The following is a 7,872-nucleotide window of genomic DNA, read 5'->3' on the forward strand; positions in this document are numbered from 1 at the left end:
TAATGATCGTGAATTTCAGTAATTTAATAAATTCATGCTACCTTGTCACTAGACTAGGTCACTAGTGTTTTCAGGGATTTACCAGTTCCTTTGTTTAATTTGGTCTATTTGTTCTCTAATGTTCTCTATTCATTCGATCTTGTCACTAAAGCGAATCTCTAAAATCAGCGGACAGCTATAATCCCACTAATCTTATATATTATTATTACTATATATATATATATATAACTGTCGAGGGATACGGTTTGATTGAGGCAAATCACCGGAAGTAATAATACATCAAAGGCAGTCGCAGCACAGCGGCTTTCGATCAGCATACCTCGAATACGAAAACGTATTTTATTGATTTATTTATCACACACTAGAAACACTCTACTAGTGACTACTAGCGTTGACCTAGTAGTATTTTATGTTAGTAGAATTATAACTTGGACGTAGTAGAGTTAGTTGAGTGTTGTAGAGATGTAGAGATTTTTTCGTTATATAAATTTCAAGCTAAATGTAGAGTCCAGTACAAAAGCTTGTGCCGGCCTGTAATACTTGAACCTTTTGATTACTTTAATGTTTTTCATTATATTATATTCCATACTTACATAAATTGAACTTTTATGGTTTTATTTAAACGGCTTAATATTTCCCAAGCCATATATATTACAACTGTATCATATACATTTCCAATCGGAGAGTATGTTCTCAATCCAAAAAATCACTAAAGAGAAACACTTACAAATGACTTCAAAACCGTTATGTATTTAATTCTTAAATGTGAAGTAGGTAATAATGCTTGTAAAAATCGCAAAAGGCACATATTATTGTCATTCTTCCACTTGACATAACCTAAGCAACCTACTTACGAGGAAAGCAAGTCATTGTCTTTTTACTACGTTGCATCTCTTTCTGACATGTGTAATATGTTGTGTGTAGAAATGAAAGGCAATGAGAGCTAATTGTTAAATAACTATCTATTTATAAGTATGATAACAATTATTCTGATATTCTTTAGCAGAACTGCTTTATTGAGGACCAGTATGTTATTGTTTCTTATTGCAATAAATTAAATTTGAATAATAAAATAAACAAAATATGGATTATGGATTATAGTGTAGGATTAGGATTGTATAATATGTGTCTCTAGGTATAGAACATGAAGTAAATAATTCATTTCTCTATGCAAGAATCAAAAGGTATGCAAGAAATAATGAAAAAGCTACGTTTACTTAGATTCATACGTAGTTAGGTACAATTATACAATATAATAAATATTAAAATACATAATTGCATTTAAAGTCTGTTAGTAAATTAATTCGATAAGTTTTAACCCTTTAAAATACGGTACAATGAATTTACTGTCTTCTAAAAATCGTCTGCTATTTAACCTTTAGTAGACATTTAAATTTGCTCTGTTTAGATTGTTTGTTATCTAGAATCGTGGTGAGTTTTCACACAGAAAACTTTACAATACATATTCCTCAAACAATCATAAGATCTACGTTGAAACTAACACCTAATATTTGCGCTAACGTTATCTCTATGCAACATCCTGCGAGGTGTAAAACAAGGAAAATTGTGAAAACGCACAAATAAACTGTGGTTTTAATTTGAAAGTTGAAGTGAAAATGTTAGGTAATTGTTTAGAAATGAAGCCCTTTGGTTTGGCCATTGTTTTGAAACAGGCATGTCTAGTGTACACGTATGTAATTACCCATTTAATACTAAGTAATAGCTGTGTATTGTTGAAGCAAAACGTATGTTTTCGTTTGGTTGCACAAAAGTGCTTCTTTCCAAATTGCTAATACATATTACGATACTAACGTTTTCTTTTTTTTCGTATAAGTGAAGCAGGTCCACAGCTTCATTGTATTTTAAAATAAATAACAATAATTTACGTAGGTACCTAGCAATTGAAAAATCATATAATAGTATCTACGTATCTATTATGTATTATTTACTTAGATAAATAGGTAGTCATAGAGCTAAACCTCTTTTAATTAAAATGACTAAAATTGTTCATATTTTGTTAATTTATCTTTTGTAAAATGTCAATATTAAAACAATCTTGTAAAATCAAGAAGCCTCTCGTGATACCACTTTAAAAGCAAGTGCCAGTTTACATAATGTCTAAGCTTTACAGTTTTCCTCATCCAAGTATTTTCTAAAATCTATTTATTATTCTTTGAACTAGCAAGATTTCTTTGTGTTCTATTAAACAGTCTGCAAAAGGAGTTATATCTATACTTTCCCTTGTATTCGGATCGCGGGCGGATCCCTCGACGCTTCGCGAATAATAATGATATCTTTGTAATAGCCTGTCTTGTTTGTTTGTTTCCATTGTTCAGTTTTCATATTTTCGTATATCCTTAAATACGTTTTGTTTGCTAAATTTGCATATTTTTTTTAAACAGTCAACAGATTTATATACTAGAAAGGTACCTAGATAAATCTTAACATAGAAGGATGTCTCTAGGCTAATTATGCTTTTAGTGTCGTGTTAAAAAACGTTTAAGTGGCGTTTTCCTCTAATAATGCCTCAATATACTTACCTTATACTTATGCATCTATCAAGGTACGGTTACGGAATGAGTTACAAATTTTCAAGCACCACGGCATTAAAGGCAATAAATTTATACGCTTAGGTACCAGTTACTGCTTCTTGAAGTCTAACATAAACATTAAGTCTAAACTAACATTCTCAATAATGTCTCGGTCTTGTCTAGTGTATTTTAAATTAAACGTGCCGTGCCAATAAATGGCATTACGCTCATACAAGATTTAGTTGCGCAAGCGATGCGTGGGAACAAAATGCACGTTATTTGGTATGCTAGAACTAGACTGCCGGAATCGTTTCCGAATTACGTGCAAACTGTTACAGCTGATGGTTGATAACACGATGATACCGGTTTATAATCTGTGCATCTTTCTTTTTTTTTTCAAATGTGGAAATCCAGCCAGTAAGTTACGAAACGTAATGTAGTTTATGATAAGCCATATAATATGTAACAGTTTGAGTAACTATCTAGTTTTTCAAATTACAAGTACCTAGCTAGTTGGCTGTTGACGCCCGTAGCTTCGTTCGAGTACTACTCTATACAATTTCATAATACCAATTCCATCCCTATATTTATTTTCGAGACAAATAGCGAAATTAATCCAATGCTGTTCAACGATTTAGACGAGGAAACTACACAATTACTTCCAAATTTATAATGGTAGGAACTTATATCTAAGCATGTCGCGAAGCTTGGCAAGATTGTCTCAAACTATAGCATAGGTAAAATAAGGCAATGGCCTTAGAACTATTCAATATTAACCTTCATAGTTAAATTGAGCATTTACAATGGCCAGGACACACTTTGTTCTATCAGACACGGTTTTGAATTAGCAGTTCCTTACTTGATTTTCAGGGACATATCGTAAAGGCCATTATCACCATACATTTTTAAAGGAAAATGCGTGGAAAGTACTATGCAATTCTACATTTGTGGTATTGTAATATAATTATCACATAATGAGGCTCATATAGAAAAAGTAAGTTAATGCCAATTTCTAGAAAATAGACATTTGCTCTTTCCCAACGTTATCGTTGAGCCAATTACTAACAAAATATTTACAAGTAAAACGATTCTGGAGCCCTCTTTTAGGTTTTATTAGTATTTGAAATAGTTAACTAACCTTGTGCACACGCAATAATTTAGGTAGTGTACACATGCTAGATCATTGTTAAATTGAAAACCTGAAAATGTAAAATAAAAAAATAGGAAAGTAAGTACTAAAAACAAAACACCGTTTTCAAGGAATCATTTATTTATTTACTTCATTACAATAAGTCACATAATAAATAAATAATTAAACATCTATATACGGCTAAAACACGTATTATTTATATGAAAACAATCACAAGCACTTTTGATCGAGTTATTTCACTTCCATTGTACCTTTTCCTTATTATATCGAAATTTTGGCAATCAGAAAAAAAAACAAAAAATTTTTTGTCCATTTATGTTCGCACGAAAACCTAAAAGGTACCTATGAAAAACAAAACTATACTTATCCAAATACCCTGCTTTCCTCGATAAAAAGTGCTCACGATAACATCAGATCTTTTATCCTATTTAAATATACATCGAAATTTGTGACAGTAGGATTTTTATTTGCACATAAAATTTTCAATAGGTACTTAGTATTACATTTCACTAATGTGGCGAAGAAAAGCAATTTTTGTTATTTTTTTTTCATTTGCTAATACAATTTAGGTCTTAACATCTTTAGTCAATGTGATCAATATTAAAAACACTTAAAAAAATTTGGATTTGAATATTTTCGTTATTCAATTAATGATTAATGTAATAAAAAAACTAATGATTTATAAAGCCAATAATAAGAAATACAATCGACTCAACCACATTACAATAAGGTTCAAATTCGCCTACACTACCGAGTTTACTCTATCTAGCCCAAATTTCAACATAAAATAACATAGGTAATAATTTTGTTTAGCACGTTCTAATATTTTTAATTATAACCGAAACTGTTCCATATTTTAAACTATACCTAACACTTAGCACATTGCATTTAGCTAACTTAATAGACATCAAAAATTCGCTATTAATACTAACACCACAACATATTTTTGTATGATTGTTTGTATGAATAAAACGGGTCAAAAATTATCGTATTTAAAAATGAATATCAGATAAAGTATTATTTAATATTAATGTTATGTTCAACAAAAAATTACGCAAATATTTCTTGACAAAATATACGATAAAAAAATTATCTTCGAATATGCTTCGAAATAAATTTTAAATGTTAAAATATGTATGTATACCCATTTTACTCAAACACATACTATAATCACAATATCGGTCAATTAGGGAAAGCTGGCATGTTCACAGTACTCACACTTATGCAATTTCACTTACAGTATGTTCAAAAATAAATGCGACTCTAGTTTCATTTTAGACTTGAATTGTAAAATGGGTGCGTTGTAGATATATATATATATATCTTAATACTATTATAAAGGCGAAAGTTTGTATGGATGTATGGATGTATGGATGTTTGTTACTCTTTCACGTAAAAATTACTGAACCGATTACAATGAAATTTAGCACACATATATAGGGTAACTTGGATTAACACATAGGATAGGTTTTATCCCGGAAATCCCATGGGAACGGGAACTATGCGGGTTTTCCTTTGAAAACGCGGGCGAAGCCGCGGGCGGAAATCTAGTATGCAAATATAATTACTTATGAAAGCTCTCATAATTTACCTGTAAAATTATAATTTAAAAGTAAATCAATTGATGAAGTTAATTATTTATTCTAATAATAATCAATTGGATAAAAGTATTAATAATCATTCAATTATCAAATAATAATTAAATTCCTGACTTTGGTCGAGTAAAGTTAACTAAATCGAATATCGAAATATTATATTTGTAGTAAGTACGTAATACCTACCAATACGCGCTAACAAATATTATGTGTTACATGTTTATTGTATAATTTTCACACTATTGGTTTTAAACTCAAACTCAAACATTTATACAATTAGACTTCTTCTAGAAGCACTTTTGAATCGTCATAACAGTTTAACAGTTTTAACATTTACCACCAATTCAGAAAGCAGTATCTATAGAGAAGAAGAAGAATCTATTTAATCATAATCGTAATCTTCTACTTCACTGAAACTTTCATCGCTCGAAGAACTCGATGTTTCGTTGTCGGAATCTCTTAATGTTATTATAAATGAGTCAGTGTAATTATCTACTTTTGGTTCTAATTGAATATATTTTTCCTCATGTTCTCGCGTCTTTCTCCAAACGTCACTAAACATATCCAGACTAATAGCATTTGCTTCCTTTCTAAATAATTCTTCCACAGTTTTCAAGTTAAAGTTCACATTTTGTGATGCTACTTTCCCTTTAATTATGCCCCATAGTAACTCTATTGGGTTGAGTTCTGGATGGTATGGTGGAAGGCGCAATACACTATGTCCATGATCTTTGAGGATTGCATCAAGTAGGTAAAAATTGTGTATAGTTTGGCTTATTTTTTTTAATAATGTGATAACTCTGATTATTAATTAGTAATTTGATTTTTGAAAAAAAAATGCCGATTTTAGTCAAAATTTATATTTTTCTAACAAGATCCTTATCATCCAAATTTCCACCTTGGTGAGAAAAATTGACATTTCTAATGAAAATGAACAAAAAATTAAATGATTTTATTAAATACTGTAAAATAGTCTATAATTCTTCCATTTACTGTATCACAAAATTCTTCATAGATTTTTAGATATTCGTACTACACCAATTACATCACCCTGTATTTATAAACAATTGCAAAATATGACACATACATAGGCCGGGAGATACTGACACAAAATTTCGGGTCATTTGTAACAGAATGGCGGTTCTACAGAGGTCTTATTATGCAATGACTAAAAGAAAAATGATGGTCAGAACTCAGAACGCTGCAGCTGGTACCGGCGGACTAGTCGCGTGGGCGTTAGTCGAACTCGTCGGATAAATAGCGAAAGTCAAACGATTTGTAACACAAAAATTTTAGAATTCACCGATAGCCCATAAAAAAGATGTAGGCGGTAGTGTCATGCCATACTTTTCCGGTGTAACTTACAGCCCCCCATACCGACGCGATGCGTTGATTAAAAAAAAAAACAATTCAAACATTTGTACCAGGCTAACTTTTGCACAGGTAATCATCATCGTGCAGACATTTACGAAAATCGCCATGCCATACTTTTCTGAAAATCTGCAAAAAAAAATTTTTTTTCGCCAAACAATTTGTACCAGTATTGCATTTGGATTTTTGGAGAGTATTTGATAAAATGTGACCATTATTATATTTGCCATACTTCTAGTAGGGGGAAAAAGTGCTGCCATACTTGAAAATTAATTTATTCGTCACGTTTCAAAAATACGACTGTACAATACGTAAAATAATTTTTTACAGTATGGGATCATTATATTCTGTTTGTTTGTATACAATTCTACCTAGAAAAAAATATCGCAGATTGCAAACATGGGGCGGATGATTGTAAGACTTAAGCCAAGACGTAAAAAAAAAATGAAAAGAATTGGCGATTTGTACCAGTACGGCATTTTTGGAAAGTATATGATGCAACGTGACCATTATTATATTTGCCATACTTTTAATAGAGGGAAAAATTAGTGCCATACTGCTACAAATCGTTCAAACTACGAATAAAATCTTACAATAAGAAAAAAATCTTATACACATTCGCCACCTCCCACAGGTATGGCATTATCACATTTCTATTTATAATCATTCAGGAGTTGTTGAAAAAAAATGTAGGGTGGTACAAATCGTTTGGCGAGAAAAAAAATTCAAAAATTTCCAGATTTTCCGCGGTATGGCGACCATTTGGAATCGTCCGAAAAGTATGGCATGGCGATTTTAGTAAATGGCTGCACGACGATGGTTACCTGTGCAAAAGTGAGCCCGGTACAAATGGTTGAATTGTTTTTTTTAAATCAACGCATTCACGTCGGTATCGCGGACTGTAAGTCACATCGTAACTGTATGGCATGACACTACCGCCTACCTACATCTTTTTTAAGGGCTATCGGTAAATTCTAAAATTTTTGTGTTACAAATCGTTGGACTTTCGCTATTTATCCGACGAGTGTGACTAACGCCCACGCGACTAGTCCGCCGGTACCAGCGTTCTGACCATCATTTTTCTTTTTGTCATTGCGTACTAAGACCCCTCTAGACCGCCATCCTGTTACAAATGACCCGAAATTTTGTGTCAGTATCTCCCGGCCTAACATGTGCAATGTGTAAATGTGTTGACGTTCCAGCTCTTCTTAATATACCTATAACA

This window comes from Colias philodice, chromosome 11 (assembly GCF_061535455.1).
Source record: "Colias philodice isolate Cphi_HAF_F1 chromosome 11, ilColPhil1 Martin Lab GWU primary, whole genome shotgun sequence".
Taxonomy (NCBI): Eukaryota; Metazoa; Arthropoda; class Insecta; order Lepidoptera; family Pieridae; genus Colias; species Colias philodice.